This window comes from Pinus tabuliformis, chromosome 2_1 (genome assembly GCF_031772625.1).
Source record: "Pinus tabuliformis cultivar Carrire ecotype Pingquan chromosome 2_1, CPIR1, whole genome shotgun sequence".
NCBI lineage: Eukaryota > Viridiplantae > Streptophyta > Pinopsida > Pinales > Pinaceae > Pinus > Pinus tabuliformis.
This window is the reverse complement of record NC_142299.1, coordinates 308,019,034-308,040,843: the sequence shown is the minus strand read 5'-3', so window position 1 is coordinate 308,040,843 and position 21,810 is coordinate 308,019,034. Positions and strand designations below refer to the sequence as shown.

Sequence of the window (21,810 nt, the reverse complement as noted above, 5' to 3'; positions counted from 1 at the left end):
TTAAATAATAAAAATGATGTCATCACCATCCACAAAAAAACTCGAACAAAACAAAACTGTATAAAGAAAAGTCCATTTTATTAGGTTGGTTTCTGAAATCTGATAATGTTGGTTGCGTGATATGAGTATGTTTTTCCTTCATAGATTAATATCTACTTCTACAATAGAATGTCTTCTATATTGTATGAACTCATATCACGCAACCAACATTAAATAATCACTGGTTTACATCTTAATTACAGGGTACCCATTTAAATGTGTATGCCGGTAGATGAAACTAGTGTCATCTGTTTGGATGGAGAAATGGAAAATGATAGTAAAAAATTACAAAACAATTGCATAGTCTAATAAATGTGGAATATTGTTGTCAAGGAATCTGTTTAGTTATTAACATTGTGAGTATATATGCACAGTGGAAACAGTAGATAAATTTGATCTAATAAGTATAAATGGAGAAATAAAGAAATGAGGTACACATGGAAATAGGAAGAAATGAAAGTTGACATTATTTACATTAAATATTAATACTTTAGATATTCAGACTAAAATCAGTTGATGAAAGCACTTACAGAGTTTGTCCTTGTCGGATGTGCAACAGTAATGTGCTCAGAATTTAAGTGCCAACAGACCAACCACCGTATATTTAGCTTATATCTATTCACTTTGTTAACTGGAAAAATATATATTTATGTCTTGACATTATTTAACTCTTTTCATTATTTATGTGTTGAGTTTTTATCATCTACATAAAAAGTTGAGTTGCAACAATTAGATATGTTTTTTGTCCAGTAACGTATTATATATAGCTTTTTGATATATTATAGCTTTTTAAATATATCAAGGATTTAAGAACATTTTATTCTATTCCAGTTTTCAAAATTTTAGTGTTTAAAATGTATTTTAGTGTTTATTCTATTATTATGTTGTTCTTTTTAGATTATGGTATATGGAGAGCATTAGTGTATTTACTCTCCTCGTTATGTTTGCAGGGAAAAAATATGTCCTGTAAAAAAATGGCATCCTATTTTGCCTTTGTTGAAGAATCCATAGAGCCCTCCGCCATGGAGTGTGCGGGTTACGAGCAGTATGTGCATCTCCCCGAGCTCAGTGCCATGTGGAAATTCAAGGAATGGCCTGGTTGGTCTAGAGAGGGGTTGGTAAAGGCTGCCTTACAGTCATTGGAGATTACTTTTCAGTTTGTTTCATCTGTCCTCTGTGACACAAGGACTTACATTGACAAAGAGGAATGGAAGAGAAGGCTTGAATCCTTAATTAGTTCCCAGATTGAGTTGATTTCAATGATTTGTGAAAATGACAAGCAGGTTCCCACTCTTCAGTTGTCAGTAAGTAGTGGTGTTCTCTCATGGAAAGTTTTCCATGAGGTATGGCAGAGACCTGGTGCTTTACATGTGGTTAGTAGAACAAGTGAAGAGAGCTTACTTCCTCATTTGGGTACATGGAAAAGCGTTGAAGCTATGGTTTCTAGAATATGGCTTGCCATTGAAGGCCATATGCAGAGGACTCCCTTCACTTTAGGTCTGGGGGAACCAAATATGTCAGGTAAGCCTCTTCTTGAATATGATAGAATCTAGAAGCCAAGATATTTGCACTCTTTAAAACAACATAAACAGTTCCATAATCTAGAAGATGCCAAACTTTGCAATGTCCTCCAGATCTTTGAGGCCTGGGTATTTGTAGGCCAAGAATTGTTGCAGAGAGTATATGAAAGAATAGACTCTGGTGATTTCGTAGGAGCATCCACAGACTGTTGGATGGTTGAAAGGATGTGGAACATGCTCACAGAAATTGTGAATTTGCTTCTAGTGATGGACCCAGATGATTTCCTTTGCCTTAAACACCAGTTGGCAATTAGCAGCACTAGTACGCTTGCAGGCACATATTGCCTTCAGTCTGCCCCCCTTAGAGACCTTACAAATGCATGCAAGGAACTAAGGCATCTGGTGCCCAAAGTCATCGGTGTTGAGGCTGATCCAAAGGGTGGACCAAGGCTCCAGGAGGCACTTATGCATTTGTTTCATTCACATGGACTGCGCTCACATAACACTTCAGGTGCTTACCATGTTGCAACAATACATGTTCTGTTGGCCTTCCAGGCAATAGAAGCCGCGGTGAAAAGGTTTTTCTTCTCATATCAGCAGCTGGTAGTAACAACCATCGGTAGCACTGAAATGAAGGGTCCATCATATCTACGTGCTTGTGATGCCCTACGTCATATATATTTTGAACCACCTTATTTCCCTAGTGTGGATGGTGCAAAGACATTTTTGGGTTACTATTGGCACTAAAAGTTACAACTATGGTGGATGGTACACTGGAAGATCTACAGACAAATCAAGTGAAGTGTACAAGAGAAAGAATAGTGCCTTCAGTTTTTCAATGTATTACCCCAAATTGATACATACACTTTTTACATTGACAGTTTTGAGTACTATACATAGAATTATATTGGATATAGGATTAAACTCATTTTTGTTCATCCCCATCAGTAGGACCAATCAATAGAACAGTGGTAGAAATTTGGGATTTTTTTTTTTTTTCCCTCTCCAACATGGATAGGATACTAAGGATTCATAGTGTGCAATTCCTCCTTCGTTAAATAGTGTAAAAGATTGTCCAAAATTAAAAAGGTAATTATTAAAAGTATTAAATTTTACGAGTTGTTTCTTTTTTAAATTTTTTAATTCTTTACCTAAATTTTATGATGAGTTTAATGATATTTATATAATTCATTATAAATTTTAACATGAAATGTAGTTTAATGCTGTTATTTTTATATATTTTTTAAAGATTTTTTTATTCAGTGTGTGAAACTAAGATAATTATAATTTTAATTTGTTAATTTTATTTAATGGAATGCATCATAATTTTTTTGATGCATTTTTCTTTTTTTTCTTTTTTTATCAGATTTTTTGTTTTTTAAGATTTTTTAATTCACTGTGTGAAATTGAGATAATTATAATTTTAGATTATTGAATTTATTTAATGGAATATATCATAAAAAATTTAATGTATTAAATCTATATCATATTCAAGCTACATTCCTACCATAAATATCCACTCATTTCCAAAGTTTTGAAAAAAAATATTAGATAATGCATTTCATATTGACTAATAACATATAATTAGTATAGTTTTTTATCTCTACATTTATTTTACAAAGTACTCTGATACTTCTTTATACTCTACTTTAATTTTCTTGCACATGGCCTTGTGTTATTGCTTAAGATGTCATTTAATTTAACTGAATTTATGGTAAAGGTATAAATTTTGCCTTTAGTTCTTCAATACAAATTTGTTTTAATGAGATTGTAAATTTTAGTCAAATTATTTCTAGTATAGTATCATTTATAAAATACGTTGTTCTTTAATCATATAAGTTTAAATTTAGAACATTGATAATGCATATTGCTTATAATCATTCTCACTCTTAATATCTATAATTTGGCTTAACACTTATCATTTTCTTGCAGATTGACACACAGTTCGCTCGCTTGTGCAGAGCCTAACCCCACAGTTTACAAAGAACAAAAACAATCATTGTAATTTTTCTTTCGTGGGTGACTGGAAACCTTTAGTGAATTGCCTTCACCTCTGCAATTTTTTTCCATATAGTTCAGATTGTTTTAATAATCAGTATTAGTAGGGCAATTACTTAGCATTTACTTTAAAATTTTTACATTTCACACATAGCTTAATAACGGGAAAAGTAAGTGGCCATAATCCACACATTTTTTCAATTTGTTTTGCTATTTTACCGAAGTCAAATAGTTTAATTAGCAAAGGAGTAAGTGGCCCATAATTCACTCATATTTTTTACTAACCAAAGCATCTTTACTTCATTAGCATTGGGACTAGGAGTTGGTGTTATTAAAGAAAGAGAGTAGCCCCTGCTTCCCTTGTGTCTTTTAGACGATCCTGGGCTTGCATCTGAAATCTTTCTGAAAGCACTAAGTTTTTCATCTCGCTTTTTAGGCTCACATAGTGTAATAGGAAGGAAGTAAGTGGCCCATCAACCACACATTATTTTATTTGCAGGTAAGGAACAAACATAATTTAGTGTAAGTAGACGAATTTGAAAAGGATCATCGAATATCCACATGACTACAAACTTTGTATGTTCACTATGTCACTTACACACACATTTCACTACACACACTAACCTACTCTAAACTTTGAACAAAGGGAATCAAGTGTAAAAACCCTTTGTACTTAGATTATTTAAGCTTAATTTTTCACACCATAAGTGAAGGAAGACACGTAAAAGCAATCATAACTTGAACAAACTAAATTTCCCCACATGGGCCACAAAATAATTTACAGTTTAGGTTAGGACTGTTGGGGGTAGGCATCCAATAAGCCGCCATGGTCATGTTACATTTTGAAACATAGAAGTTGTCTTTTAGGGTGCTTCAAATCCTTCAATCAGTCCACGGAAAAGACAACCCAGGCAGCACAGAGGCCCGATTCAGAGGGGGTTCGGCTTAGGCTCAGTGCGTGCGGTCCTATATGGGGATACCCAACCTGTATAGTGCTCGGTACTGATAACCGATTACCAAGAAGCTAAAGACTCGACTACCTCCATGAGACGAAGGTATCCTATTGGCCAAATTTTAGGGCATCTTTCCCTATAGGTGGAGGTGTGGGAAACACTAAAGCCTCATTCAATACCTTGGTTGATTCTTTTCATTGCTGGAAGCGTCACCAGTTTTTTCGGGACGTAGCCCCAGCACTCGTCATTCTTTGGCTGCTGGAAGCGTCACAAGTTTCCGTATATGCCCAGTTTCCGTATATGCGCACATCTTCCGTATATGCCCAGTTTCTGTATATCCACAGTTTCCGTATATGCGCACATCTTCCGTATATGCCCAGTCTCCATATATGCACACATCTTCCGTATATGCACACATCTTCTGTATATGCGCACATCTTCCGTATATGCCCAGTTTCCGTATATGCCCACATCTTCCGTATACGCCTAGTTTCCGTATATGCGCACATCTTCCGTATATGCACACATCTTTCGTATATGCCCAGTTTCCGTATATGCACACATCTTCCGTATATGTCCAGTTTCCGTATATGCCCACATCTTCCGTATATGCCCAGTTTCTGTATATGCACACATCTTCCGTATATGCCCACATCTTCCGTATATGCCCAGTTTCCATATATGCGCACATCTTCCGTATATGCCCAATTTCCGTATATGCGCACATCTTCCATATATGCCCAGTTTCCGTATATGCGCACATCTTCCGTATATGCCCAGTTTCCGTATATGACCACATCTTCCGTATATGCGCACATCTTCCGTATATGCCCAGTTTCCGTATATGCGCACATCTTCCGTATATGCCCAGTTTTCGTATATGCGCACATCTTCCGTATATGCCCAGTTTCCGTATATGCACACATCTTCCGTATATGCCCAGTTTTCGTATATGCGCACATCTTCTGTATATGCACACATCTTTCGTATATTCCTAGTTTCCGTATATGCCCACATTTTCCGTATATGCCCAGTTTCCATATATGCGCACATCTTCCGTATATGCCCAGTTTCCGTATATGCACACATCTTCCGTATATGCGCACATCTTCCGTATATGCCCAGTTTCCGTATATGCACACATCTTCCGTATATGCACAGTTTCCGTATATGCGTACATCTTCCGTATATGCCAAGTTTCCATATATGCGCACATCTTCCATATATGCGCACATCTTCCGTATATGCCCAGTTTCCGTATATGCGCACATCTTCCGTATATGCCCAGTTTCTGTATATGCGCACATCTTCCGTATATGCCCAGTTTCAGTATATGCGCACATCTTCCGTATATGCCCAGTTTCCGTATATGCGCACATTTTCCGTATATGCACACATCTTCCGTATATGCCCAGTTTCCGTATATGCGCACATCTTCCGTATATGCCCAGTTTCTGTATATGCACACATCTTCCGTATATGCCCAGTTTCCGTATATGCGCACATCTTCCGTATATGCCCAGTTTCGTATATGCATACATCTTCCGTATATGCCCAGTTTCCGTATATGCACACATCTTCTGTATATGCCCAGTTTCCGTATATGCGCACATCTTCCGTATATGCCCAGTTTCCGTATATGCACATATCTTCCGTATATGCACACATCTTCCGTATATGCCCAGTTTCCGTATATGCCCAGTTTCCATATATGCGCACATCTTCTGTATATGCCCAGTTTCCGTATATGCACACATCTTCCGTATATGCCCTGTTTCCGTATATGCACAGTTTTCTTTACCCATATTACAAGTTAGAAACAAATTATTTTGGCTAATATTTTCTCTAGTGAAATTTTCACTAGTTCTATTACTCATATCATGCTGCTTCTTCAAGACCATCCTCAACAAATTCCCATAAGTTTTGGGAATCAAGCAAAGCTTTCATAGTTATTGCCCAATAGTCATAGTTTTTCCCATTAAATTGTGGGAGTTGAATATTACAGATACCCATGCTAGTGTTGGCTCCAACCATTCATGCACTCTTAGCTATGTTTCAAAATACTTGACTGTGTAATTAAAATAACTGATTGCCTTCAACCGTAATACCAAATACTTATTTGAGAAATACCTTGGATTTTTCTTGACTAAGTCTTCACTCTGCTGGAGAAGCTGCTACAGCAAGAAATCCTTCCTTCAGCTTCTTTGACACCTTCAAAGAGCATAGACAAGCTCTGATACCAAGTCGGGAATTTCTGGTGATTCCAAACAAAATTTACTGAACAAAGAATGCTCTATTTCTTAACATAGGAAGCTAAAAATTTGATTCCAGAGAACAGAGATTCACACCCATTAAATAAATTGTATTCATTAATAGAAAACAACTGTTACATAAAAGAAATCTTCCTCTATCAGAGGGATTACAACCAGAACGCTTCAGTTCCAACAAGAATTTACTCTTTTTCTCCAAAAACTAACACTGCTGAAATACTCTATTTCTGCTTTCAAATTTTACATAGCTGTGTGTAAAATTTTTATGCTCTGATAACAAACCTAAGAATCATATGCTCTGATACCAAATGTTATACATGAAACACACAATTAAAATAGAAATAGAAAGTTAAGTAACTCAATGCCTTGAGAATTAGATAGAAGAATGGACGAGAAGTAACTTCGAAAGGGAAACCTTATTCTACAATATAACCAATGTACAAGATGAGATGCTCACTAAAACTTGGTCTCCCTCATATATAGAAGAAAATGAGTACAATTACAATTAAAGGGTCTAGCTAGCCAATAAGGAAAACACTAGTATAACAAAGAAATGCAATAACTCAATATCTATGGCTTCACATATTTATTGTGAGATACATAAAAAATGATTAGGAGACATACAATCACTTACATGGTCAATCTAAACTCGTGTTCTATTCCTTAAAAAGACATATTTTCAATATATAAACACATGGGTGAAGTAGAAAATTTGGAATTTGGAATTAACCAACAAGGAAAGTAAATTAACTGAATTGACCATAGGAATTAGATGTGAAGCAAAAGTATGTGATACTGGATTGATCATGATATTAATTGCATAAATTTTGATTAAACATCTCTATGTATTGTTACACATTGAAGTCTAATTATTTATTTTATAAATAATCTTTTCTAGGCATGCATGTACTATCATATTCTACAATGTGAAAATATGGTTAGTATTTTAGAGTTGTGAATGGAAATCGTAGAAACAAGCATATAATTATGGAGTGTCTTATTTAATTAAAAAAAATTGCAAGATCAAGCGATACAAACCTAATAGAAAGAAAACTTGATTATTTGACATCATTTATGAGATAATTTAATTGGATTACAGTCCCTTTAAACAAATTATTTTTAAATGTAGACGATTTTAGCTTTTTTTGTAGAAGATATATTACATATGAATTGTATGGTGATATATATATATATGAGAATTTTATGTCATACAATTTATTCTTTTAGAACACCATGAGTAAGATTTCTTCCATCTTGATGTCTGCAGCAAAATTTGGTGGTTTTTTTACTACATGTACACCTAGAAGAAAAAAAGTTCTTGAAAATGTACTTGTTACAATTTTTGCAGTAATTCAAGAAGGGAATGATGTCAATATTTGTGGTAGAATAACAAGTGCACTTTTGTTAGGTAACGTGCACTATACTGTGCTTTTTTTTACTCACACATATGCACAAAGTATGGTTGGCTCATATCCTTATTTGGTAAATTTAAATGAATAATAGCTCCTAAGTCATAAGCCATATTATAATGAATAGAAATCAATCAATGTTTAGCTCAGTTAATTAATGTTCATAAAATCATAAATCGATAGCACTTAGGTGTTTTGTATATATAAATATATGATCTCCTATGTCTTTATTATTATTTTATTCACGATATTATGGATAGGTAATTATTATTTTACCTAAATTTATTTATTAAAAATATAATATAAATAAACTAATTTTATTAAAACATTTTAAAATTAATATTCAATATTTTTTTTGAATAAATTATGTATTTTTTTTTTTTTTTTTTGTAGGCTTGGGTGGGACTCTCCGATTTACATGTCCATTATGAACCCCTCTACGGGAGAAGGGTAGCCCAAGATTTGAACCCAAGATCTCCGGTTCGGTGAGACTTCATTTCCACGGCCCTTGCCGCTTGAGCTACCCCACGTGGACGAATAAATTATGTATCTAATTTGAAACAGAACATTATTTAAATCTAAATTGAAATTGTTGTAAACTTACATTTTAATAATAATTAAGTTTTCACAATTATCAAATTTACCTTAATCTTAACTAGAGTATTTGATTTCAATTTTGTTAAAATTGGTGAAAAGTGCATATGTAAATAAATGACAGATACACAAAATGCTTTAGATAATTGTCACTATTATAATATACGGAATCGAATATACATGAGTTTGGATTGTGTTAAAGTTCATTATCACCCTTACATCGAGGTGTCAATGTACCAAAGAGCATAGTAAATTTATGCACATTTCATATATTTAGGTGTCAATGTACCAAAGAGCATAGTTGATATTAACATGAATAAGCACTAACAAAAATATATTTAGTAAAACTTTTACCTAAATTTATTTATTAAAAATATAATATAAATAAACTAATTTTATTAAAACATTTTAAAATTAAAATTCAATATTTTTTTTGAATAAATTATGTATTAAATTTGAAACAAAACATTATTTAAATCTAAATTGAAATTGTTGTAAACTTACATTTTAATAATAATTAAGTTTTCACAATTATCAAATTTACCTTAATCTTAACTAGAGTATTTGATTTCAATTTTGTTAAAATTGGTGAAAAGTGCATATGTAAATAAATGACAGATACACAAAATGCTTTAGATAATTGTCATTATTATAATATACAGAATCGAATATACATGAGTTTGGATTGTGTTAAATTTCATTATCACCCTTACATCGAGGTGTCAATGTACCAAAGAGCGTAGTAAATTTATGCACATTTCATATATGACTATTTGATGCACTTCAAACGATAGTGAGTTTTGTTAATTGATCTGACCTGTGTACATGCTTAGAGTTAGCATGGTTTGAATTCCAAGGTGACACTATTAAGAACATTTTAAAAGAAAAAGAAAGAAAATAGAAATGTAGGCTAATTTTAAATGTCATATATGTACCAAAGAGCATAGTTGATATTAACATGAATAAGCACTAACAAAAATATTTTTAGTAAAACTTTTACCTAGATTTATTTATTAAGAATATAATATAATTAAACTAATTTAATTAAAACATTTTAAAATTAATATTTAATATTTTTTGAATAAATTATGTATTAAATTTGAAACAAAACATTATTTAAATCTAAATTGAGAAATGATGATTCTGAGATAAATAATACTTATTGACATAACTAGAAATTACTCTGAAATAAACCACACCTATTGGAATGTCAAGTGGAATGTTGAATCATCTTTGACCATTCTTCAACTCCCAAGCCATAAGCAAAGGAGTTGTTGGACCTCCAAAGGAATCTTGAGTCAATTCAACCCCTTAGTGGGAAAATTCATGAATTGGTTGTAATTAAAAGTTATTGAGTCTTGAACATGTGGATGACTAGTAAAAACATATTATAGAGGAAGAGTCCAACTAGCCATTAGCTAGTTGTTATCTAACCATTAAGAAAAGTTTTACAAAAGGCTAGTCTCTCCTCTAGTAAGTTTTGTTGAGTAGGAGATGATTTTGACGCGATAATACAAAGAAATTATTTGTGAAAATACTCTCTTATGCATTGAGTTGATCTTCTATGCCTTTTCTTCTTGGTTTTTTCCTACAATCTTGTGCTTTGAAGGACTAAGTTGCAGGTATACTTAAGCTATCACAATAGTATCACAACAGTCTATAGAGGGTCATGTGGAAGGGGAGATCAAGGCCCAGGTCTTCACCTCACAATTTTCTAGTTGCCAAAAATACTCTTTTCCAAGTGTTGGACAAGCTCTCTTAGGGGGGAATCTCCCTTTACATTTGTGAGCTATTGACACTAGTGTTGCTATTATAGTTGGGGGATCTCAAAGGAGTAGATCCTCCTAGTGTGGTTGAATTTTCTTGCAGGTTGTCCAAGGCTAAAAGAGGGGGATAGTCTTGCCCCCAACTCCCCACTCATCTCTAGTCTCAAAGGGAAAATCAACAAAAAAAAAGGTTGTGATCGCAACTCTGCAAATCGGTAAGCTTAAACAGAAAAGGTAAAACCTCACCGTTCAACCATCTCATCATTTAAAAGTTCTTTAAAAAAATTCCTTTTATATTTTTATTACTAGCTTCCTGTAATTTACCTATCATATATAGCGCTAGTAAACCTTGAAGAAAAAGATCTGAAGTATTTATCACAGCCAAGGAATTGATATATCTATTTTTAAGATTATTTTGCCACATTTACACGAGTATATCTAGTTTATGTGTGCAGATGTGTGGGAAGATATAGTTGTAGCAAACTTTCATTTGCATATTTTCACTCAACAAAGCTCCCTTTTACAAGCAAATATATTTTATTTGCCTTGTTTTAGCTCAGATTTATTTATTAAGTTTATATCTTGAAAATATAGCATGGATTTAGTTATTTCAACCCTTTATAAATGTATTACTTTGTTGAAACAAATTTCTATGTTGCGTACCCAAGGGGTTTTGACCCCAAGACCTCATAATGAATTTTCAGCTTTGTAGAAAATCATTTTATTGCAGGCCTAAAGGATTAAAAGTGGTTTAAATAGTCCAAACTTATACCTTCTAACCTCCTCCCAGGCACTTTTGGGTGAATCTCAAGGGGAAGTATCGAGAACATTGACTTTATATAACCATAAAATTAAACAGTGCTCCTGTAAAATAATTTCAACAAAAACAAAACCATGTTTAAAAGAATTCAAAGTTCGGAAAACATTGTTTTAAATACAAATTTAAATGATTAAAAATAAATAAAATGTTTTAAAAATTATTATTATAGAAATTATAACACATGAAAAACAAGTGTTACATAGTCGCTAGTGTAGCTAGTTCTGGCTTTTAGTTTAAATATAGCTAAATTGAAATAAAAAACAATAAAGACAAATAATTTCTATTGTATTTTCTCTTTCTTTCATAAGTGGTGATAACACTTAGCTCATGCATATGGAAAAATACTTTTAATGCTAGTGGAAATACACATCCCATCATCAATCTCGAAATGAATGTAAAATTGAGATATAACCGGAGCTTCAACATAATGAATACTCTCTACAATTGCTATATATATGTAAGCCATGTACCAAGGGCTTGAATTGATATAATACTTTGAAAATATATTTCATATTCTCTTTATTGTATCAATTAGTTAATCGATTTTAGATACCATTATCTTTTATAGAAGTGGTTATAGTTAGGGATCTTCCATTTATCATAAGGAACTTACTTGCTTTAAAGCATGCTATTATATAATCTCTTTATCTAGAACTTCTCATTTCACAAAACATTTTATTTTATTTTATACACACACACACACACACACACACATATATATTGCATGCTTACCTCATAAGATTAATCGATACATTTCCATGAACACTTTAAACGAACCTTCCCCTTATTGTTAAATATTAACAAGTTAATTAACATTTTGTAAGTTCAAATTTATATTTATTTTTAATCTTATTTTAATTTATCTTTATTTTTTTAAATCATGTTTATCCTTATTTGATATTAAAACAATATGATAATGACAAATGAGATCTGACAAAAAAAAAATAAAAAAAATTTAATAAGGTATTTCATTTTTTACAATTTTATTTTCATGTTTAAAAATTATCATAAATATTCCAACATTAATATAATTTTGTCAATTCTTCAAAATGTATTAAAAATATTTTACTTTTGTTGATTGTCTAAAAAGTATTCAAAAAATTTCATTAACATCATAGTTTTGTTGAGTTAAAAAATTAAGAATGTGAGTAGCATGACACATATTTTAAAATGTAGATTTAATTTTAATTCTAGGTTGGATATTATAAGAGAGAATATTTTTGATCTTCTATCTTTTTAGATTCATAAAAGTGACAAACATATTTATCTGAATATGTTTTGGGAATTAATTCATATTTTAACATGTTTAATTTCTTTTTTTTTTTCCCTCTTCACACTAATTAAGACAAGGAGATACTTTTGATTTTAGAAATTCTGATTAATCTCATCATTATAATATCTTAGTGTTAATTCATATTTTAACATGTTTAATTTCCTTTTTTTCCTCTTCACACTAATTAAGACAAGGAATGACTTTTGATTTTAGAAATTCGAGTTAATCTCATCATTATAATATCTTAGTTTTATTCTTCTTCATATTTCTTTATCACGGCAAAACTTTTCATTAAATATTATGTCATTTTAGCTTGAGCAAAAAGTGACTTTGAATAAAGTGAAAAATAATTTTAAGAAACCTCTTACTTTCATAATACTTATCCATATATATAATATACATAATCATATCCATAATTTTAATAACAAAAAAAACTTGTTTAGTTTTATAATAAAATAAGATTTATTAAATATTAATATTTTAAATATTAATTTTTATATTAATTAAAAAGTAATTATTATATTTTTTCCAACCCATGGCTTAAATATAATTTACAAAAAATTAAATAAACTTTCTATAAAATTATTTTATTAATTAAAAATAAATAATTTACAAAATTTCTAAATAAACTTTTTATAAAAAAATTATAACTTTTATACCTTCACTTTATTATTTAAAAATAAATTTAAAGTAGGAACTATATCTCAACTAATAACAACATCTTTTAATTGTAATTCTTATATTTTAGTTTTTGGAAAGAATTAATATTTAACGTAATTAATCATTATTTATAAGTGAGTTAGGGCATAGTTTCAGTCTTATCAAATATTATGAATTCTAAATAATTGAATTTATTTGTAACGATGATGTAATGATGCTAAGATTAAGATTATTTGGAACAAAATTTCCGTTATAACCTTGGACATTGATATTGTTTGTTTTTATGGCCAAGATAAGAGATATGTTTGGAACAAAACTCGCATTATAACCTTTGGATATTGATACTATTTGTTTTAAGGAGAATCCTACCTCGATAACAAACCCACAACTAATGATCCTCTAAACTTTAGGTTTTGTTTTTTGTTTTTTCTTTTGGTTGAAGTAGTTCTATTAAATGCAAGGAGAAAATAACAATAGCGCGGAGATAATTTTCATTATTTTATTAATGGTTTTTTTTAGTACATTAAAGTTGTAACTAAAATTATATGTTGGGGAAAACACAAAATTAAATTAGTTATCACCATTTAACATTAATAACCAAGTGTGATTGTTGTAAAATTTCCTCTCCATCTATCCATAATCTTCCCTTCACATGCATGGATGGTGTTGGTGATGAAAACCTTAAATTCCATGAAACATTTATCAATTGCAATCTTTCTTTTATTGTCCTTTACTTTAATAATGTATATAGTATGGATTAATAATAGAAATAACATATTTAACAAATAACATATATTTTAATTTAACTATATTTAAACTAAGTTAGCATTTTTAGAAGGCACCTTTACTTTTTGATGAAAAAAATATAAATTTTCCATAAAATTTTATAAAGACAATAGATTAATATGAACAAATATAATATTAAAGCTTACAAAAAAATCATTCATAAATAGAGTTCGTATTATCTCTCGGTAGCTATAGATAATGCAATCATGAAATATCTCATTATTTTAATTGTACTTTTTATTAATAGAAAGTGATATGTTTTTATTGTTTTTTACTCTAATTTAACTATATTTAAACTAAGTAAAGATAGCTACTTTGCAGTCTTTGTTCAAATGTGAGAACTACTTCATACTTTTGGAAACTTAATAATTAAAATATGCCAAAGCTAGCTTATTTTGAATTATAAGTTTTAAAGTTTTAATGGTCGAATATTAAAAAAACCATTATGTTGTGTGATTGTGAAAATAAAGAATCAGTTACATATTATTATTTTGCGATTGGAATATTTGCAAATTTACAATGTTTAATATTCCGAAATGGTCCAATATAATTGGTTTGATGGGAATCAATGAAAGTTGATGATTACATTGCAGTGCACTGTTATTATTATAAATCATTTAGTTCAATTTTTGTGAGATTGGAAACTATTAAATACAATGTGGAAACTATTTAGATTTGCACGTTCTCCATAGGAATTTTAAAGAGTTTCAACACTCACAACTCTTCTTGTTGTGACTATTGCATGGTTGTTATCAATATGGGCGCGCAAACCATCAATTTTTCTTCTTTCTAGCTCAGATATGATATTCCTTCCAACTATGTAGATACCAAAATACCACCATCTACAAATTATGAGTATGTTTCTATAAGTTTCATTGATATCTTCATTATTCACTTCTTCCATCACAAAAGTGCAGAAGCAACTCTGCAAGCCAATCTGGAAATCATCTATATGAGCTTTGGCATGAGATATATGTTACGTTTCTATTTGGTAAGTAGGTTTCACTTCTCATAACTATTGGCATCTATTTAAAAATCCTACTTAGCCTTACCTACTAAATGTGTTACTTGCTTCCTTTTCAATTGTTGTGTCTCTATTTTGTCTCTATCACCTCTGCAATACCTGTCAAGTCTTTCACCCATGACCATTCTTTTGAAATTGCTTGGTAATCAAAATATTTGTCCCTGGCATTTCCTTCTGATGCGCTTTGTCATTTTCATTACCCAGCCACCTCTTCTCTTTAACTATTTAGGCACTGTGATTTTTATTTTTTATTTTTTTCTTGTTATCTATCATTTCTGGATATTCTCCTTACTAGCTTGTACACCTCATGACATTTCATAACTAAGTATTCCTTTAATTTCTTTAACAAAATTACCTACCATTCAAAGAAATAGTTATTGAGTTCATCTGTTGAGTTGTTGTTGATTTACTCTCCTATGTACTCTGTTGCCCCAACAATGTAAAATCAACACTGCTAGCACCATTATAATATCAATTCCACCATGCATATATATTGTTTCTCTATTATATACAAGAAAGCGAGTCGAAATATCTACACCTTTGTCACCATGTCCTCTTGAATAAGACGTTACAATATTTATGAAGCCTAGATTTTTATAATTGATCAAAAATTGTATGTATATACATGACTAAATTTTATTTGTCTATCTAACGTATTTGAGAGAACAAAAAGAGAATTCCAATACTTATTCAGAACTTAGAGTGATCACGTTTTGTGGAATGACGCAAGTCAAGACGAAAGCATTTATTCTATTTTGGATGGCAAAAGTTGACATTGGTTGTTCTGGCATAATGAGGATAGTGAAAATTAAATGCCATATACTTCTCTGTTAATATTTTATCACCTTTGGTACCTATCATATATTTCATTCCTATCGCTCAGGTCTTCTATATAATGTTTTGTAACACCAGACTGTGCATAAAGTGTTGTAATAAGTGGCATGTTGGGTGTCTTTTATTAACATTTACAACCTTTCAGGACCCATTGATTGATAATCGTTCTGTTAGCATTCCTCTGCCTTCTAATGCAACCTATGAAATATTTGTATGAAATACTTCTGACTTGTAATGCATATCATAACTGATGCAACATATAGTTCTAACTTTTGTAACTGTGAAAATGACTTTGCTGAATTGGCTTCAATTAATCTACTCCGTGAATATCTTTGGCATATTCTATCATAATCTATTTCTGGTGGCATATACCATTAGTAACAAATCCCTGACCAAGCTATGTAACGTTCATGCCAAAGAGATGAAAATCCATTTCAACACCCACTGATCCACAATAAAATGGAGTTTCATGGGAGCCTTCCTCCAAAGGATAGAGATAAAATGTCTACTCCATTCAACACCACTGTGTCCATTCCTGCCATGATGTCTGAGTGGGAGCACCCTTGATACCAGTATACATTATACACTACTATAATGTTCACAGTGTAGCCCATGGACTCATATATGAGGCATTTCCCTCTTTTCAAGTGCCAGAAATGGGCACCCATGCATCTCTCCATGGATTTTATTGTGGCCACCTGATTGCTTCTCAGTTTAACTCTGAATCCAATGAAAGCAATATTTCCTATGTAGAGTATACTCATTTCTTCCAATTCTTCATCATTTAATACTCATGCTTTCATAACTGCAACCTGAATGAATCACCCATACCAAGTTACAGGATTCATAGAATCATGGGTTCAAACCTTTGATGAGTTCATGTGAACTATGAATGACTGGAGCTTTCTGACTGCTTCTTTGGATAAATTGCATCATAAAAAAGGAGAAGGGTTGAAACCCATTTTGTGCTAACTTTTCCAACCTTGTAATCAGATCTTAGTAAAGCCTTTGTCCATATTCAATAGGAAAAGTAAGAGGTCCATATGTAGTAGTAAGCTCCGAAATACCAAAAATAGATCTCTGAAAGGCTATATTTCTAGAGTAAGAACCTTCCTCTAGCCTTGACCTCATTGATTATCAAATCATGATGCCTATGAATCATGCTTTGTTATTATATGAATTATTTATGTGCATATTTGTTGAAATCTATAACATTCATAATTTTTCTTTAAAGAATGGAAATTCTGGAAAAACTTATTCTAAAATACACCACTAAAAATTAACAGATATATAGTTGAAATCTACAACATTATTATTTTCCTTTTCTAAAACTAAAAATATGAAGACCTATCACACCTATTAACATAACCAGAAACTATCTACGTGAGCAGAGGGATGATTGAAATGGGTGCTCAGAAATGCGGTCACATATGGAGATAATGACGTCTTGGAGTGGTTTACTGCATTAATAATTAATAACATTAGATTTTGTTAATTATGCTTTGATAAGGATGCCAGGAGACTGAGCACTGAATTGTTCAGGAATATATTATCATGTTTTTATTCCTTTGTATATATTTGTGTGCATTATTTCGCCTTTAAAGTCACAGATTCACTGTTTCTTGGATTGATGCGATAGCAGCTAGGATAAAGTTGGACAGATAAGGGCAAACGTAGCTAGTGAAGGGCAGTACTTCAGAGGAATATCATGCAAATATATTTAAAATCTTTATGATGTTGGCATTTTAAAGACATACTTAGCACCTGGAAACAATTTTTGGAAAATAAAATGATGTATTAAAAAGTCTAAAGAATACAAAGATTACATATATTGAAACTGTCCTTGTAGCCCCTTTATAGATAAAACAATGGCTAAAGTTATATTATTGTAGCCTAAGTCATTTAAACTTGCTGGAATGTTTAGCCTTCAAAGTAGCAAACCTAGTGGGTTTAGTGAGAGCAATGCTAGTTGAGCATATATGCTCTATGTATTGTTTGCGTGACTTGAACCCACGTGCTTTCAAGTCCTTTGGTGTGATTTTGGTCATTTTAACCATAGCATCAAAATTTATCTTTTTTGTTTTTTGTGGAAATTAAAACATTATCAATAAATATCAAAATCCACATAGATATAATGAAAATATGCTGACCATGTAACGAATATGAAAAGACATTTCATTGACTAGCTATCAATAAATATCAAAATCTATATAGATATAATGAGAATATGGTGAACATGTAAGGAATATGAAAAGAAAATGCATTAACTAGTCATAAAAAAATATGTCAATGTTATTATGAGCTAAGATATGTAGTATATAACTTACCTCTCTTAATTTATCTTGAAGTCTAGGTGAATGCCGCAATGGTTGAGGAGAATGTGATTTTTGTTGAGTATCATGTCCACCATCATACATGTGCAAAGGTGTTTTAGGAGATGTATATTCATTACTCTGAACATTAGATTATACATAGATATAAGTATGTGAATCAAAAAGAATTAAATGTAAAAATATGATAAAATTATAAGAGTATAAATAAATATAGTCTTACATTGCATTGTGACATTGGACATGAAGATGGTTGTAGCATTTGAACCATTTCATTTCCATTCTTCTTAAGGATTCTACAAGGGGTTTTCATTGATTGTGATGGTTCCAAAGGGAACACCTGCACCATAAATAATAAATAACACACACGCACATAATAAAAAAAATCAAAGATAAGGATATATAATACAGAACATCCATTTCTCATCCCATCATTATGGTAAAACATAACAATTTATATATTAATATTTTCGGTGGAATAGGTTATATGGATTAAAAAATTACTAGCCCAGTAACCCCTTGAAAACCTTGAAATCTAGGTGAGCGTCGCAATGGTTGGTGGCTTGAATTTGGGGAATTTTGTTGATTGGGCTATGCATATCAATAACAATGAGAAATTAGTATACAATTATAATAAATATAAATATTATTTAATGTTAAAATGTCTAAAAAATTAATATATGAAAAAAAATGGACTCAACTGTGTTGTAATTGTCCATATTGGTTTCATCAAAGTTTAATATATGGTTGTGCCCATCTGATCCTTCTTCCCCCACATCGTCGGGAACCTCAGTGCTTTCTTTCTCTTTTAAAGAAATATCTATGCGCTTCATTGTCTGCATGCGTCTACGAGGTAGACTCTGATCCCAACGTTGAATTTTTTCACAAATCCTTTGCTTTGAAGTGTCATTAAGCTGATCAAATGTAGCAACTGACTGTGAAAACAAGTTTCAATGAATTTAGTCCACAACAATAAATTAATATTAATAGAAAACATATACAGATAAATACTAATAAATACTTATAGCTGAAAGAATTTCTTCATTGACAATATTAATAAAAAATCATATACAAATAAATACTAATAAATACTTACAGCTGAAAGAATTTCTTCATTGACAAATCTTTTATATGCTTGTTGTCGTGCACGACGTAGCCTTGCATCTAAGTCATATTTTATTTTGGCATTTTGCCTTTTAACTGCACTTGTTGATTTGACCGCCCATGTAGCATTTGCATCTCTTGCTCGACCTCTTTGACGTGGAGGAATTGGTGGGAGATTGTGGGTGGTAGCGCGATGATGATTAAGGCCAGATAGCTTAGATCGACTCAAATTCCCCGCACAGCCACCAACAAGACAAGTGAACACTTGCTTGGTGCCTTTGATAGTTACCTCCCATTCATGTCTAATTTCCTCCATTTTCTTACTTCCTTATAAATGAATATGTAAACAACAATGTTGTTAAAAACATCATAAAAACACATTAAAATAAAAATCAATATTCATATCTATTTTTTTGTGGTCACTGTTGCACATCCAGCAAGGACAAAGTCTGTAAGTGCTTTCATCAAATGATTTTAGTCTGATTTTAGTTTAACGATTATGTTTTTTTCTTTGGAATTTCTTCAAAGAAAAAAAATGCAGGGATTTTAGTAAATCTAAATAAAAATTATGTGTATTGCAAATTTTTGACAGTGTTGAATTTATTTCTATTATAAAAATATAATTCAAACACTGTATTTACAAAAATAAAATTTTTGAACTTTTTACCCAAATCCAAACCACTTTTAATCATTTAAACAATTTCTCATTAAACAACGCAATACAAATAAATCAAACTATTTTTAACTTTCACCATTTTTATTTATCTAAAACTAAAATGCATCGAATTTCTTTTTTTTTCTTAATGAATTTGTACCTTTTCTTAGTTTACACTAACCCGTAAACTAACCTCGACTTAGTTGTGGTGCGCATATCCTCAAAGAACTTGAAAATTTTAATGCTATCGAATCGCACTGATGTATTCTTTTAATGCAACGAGGTCCTTATTGTATAGTCTATTTGGGTCTAGACTTATTTATTAGTCTATCGAGTTATTAATAAGTAAAGGTAGTCTGTGTTTACTGCTGGATAATATATTTGTTTTAATCTAACTGTGGTTAGATATTGCTCCTATTATTTATGGCCTATTAGATTTGGGAATATTGGTGGCAGTTTATTTGGTATAAGTTTCTTAAAACTTAATTAATTAATTTTATATAATATAATTAAAATTTCATCATTTTTTTTACAAGATTCCGATCAAAAACACCAAAAACTTATAATGAATGGACAAATCCGTCTCGTATTTGCAGAAGCATGTTTAATTTTAATTTATTTATTTTAAACTAAAAATGATCAAATTTCTCAGTGCCATTGAAATGTTTTTCTATCACAAATTTCTGTGTTGCCCTGTGGTCCATACATTGGTGTGAGTTTAGCCGCTTATGATGGTGAAACTCCCACCAATGGGGCATATTTCAATCAAAGAAATCAACGCACTCTGTGCGTCAAAAAAAAATTCAAACAAAAAAAAGACAACAGCCTTTTATTTATAGGGAAATGGGGTTACATACATAATCCTGATTCTAAAGCACTTTCAGCTATCAGCAGACGTGAGTAAATGTGTCTGATTACATTGCTTTGCCCAGCTATTGGGTAAAAAAAAAACACAGCAAAATCCTTCCAGTAGGCAAATATCGAAACGATTTTATATGTGTGGTCTCCTAGCAAGGCTATGGCCATTGAAATGGAAGTTGACTGTCGATCGTTAGACTTCAACATGGTGTATATTGCTAGCATAGAAGCAAGAAATTGACCAGATTGATTTACTTTGGTAAAAAGAATAATAGTTAATTAACTGTTATTAATTAATGGTGATTCAAACTACATTGCAAAGTCCAAATGTGTAAAACTGTAGAGATTTCTTTTCCAGTCCTTTATAGCGCATAACCTCCAAACATCTCCTGGAATGATAGCATTAAGTATTTCTTTCCTGTAGTATCAGCTTGAAGTTTTCTATGTGATTGATCAAATCTTTAGAAGAGAAGTATAACCTGACACTTTCCTTACATTTATATTTTATAAAGTCGAGTATGGATTGAAATGGTATTGTTGTAAATGGTGACTAAATTTAACTTCCTTTTTAATGAAATTTGGAGGGAAATAGATGTTAAAATTCACCAAGAATTCGTAGGCTTTAGGAGCACTAACCTTGCCAACCGCAAATCTCGATAATCAATGGCCAGCTCCTCCAGGTATTGAACGTCTCCTCTGTTCTGTTCGCCGCAGAGTGCTCAGGAATGGTTTTGCAGATAATGTTTTGTTCACCGCGGAGTGCTCAGGAATGGTTTTGCAGATAATGTTCTGTTCGCCGCGGAGTGCTCAGGAGTGGTTTTGCAGATGAGCTGGCCGGGACTTTGAAGGCCGGAGGAGGTTGGTCCCGTTCGTGCGTGAGGTAAATGAGCTCTCCCGTCGGGCATTAATACGATCTG

At 31.6% G+C, this 21,810-nt stretch overlaps 1 pseudogene; it reads left to right on the top strand.

The window, feature by feature from the left end:
- The first annotated feature begins 1,013 nt into the window (after positions 1 to 1,013).
- On the top strand, positions 1,014 to 2,306 carry LOC149200051 (nematode resistance protein-like HSPRO2 pseudogene; annotated as a pseudogene).
- The last annotated feature ends 19,504 nt before the right edge of the window (positions 2,307 to 21,810 follow it).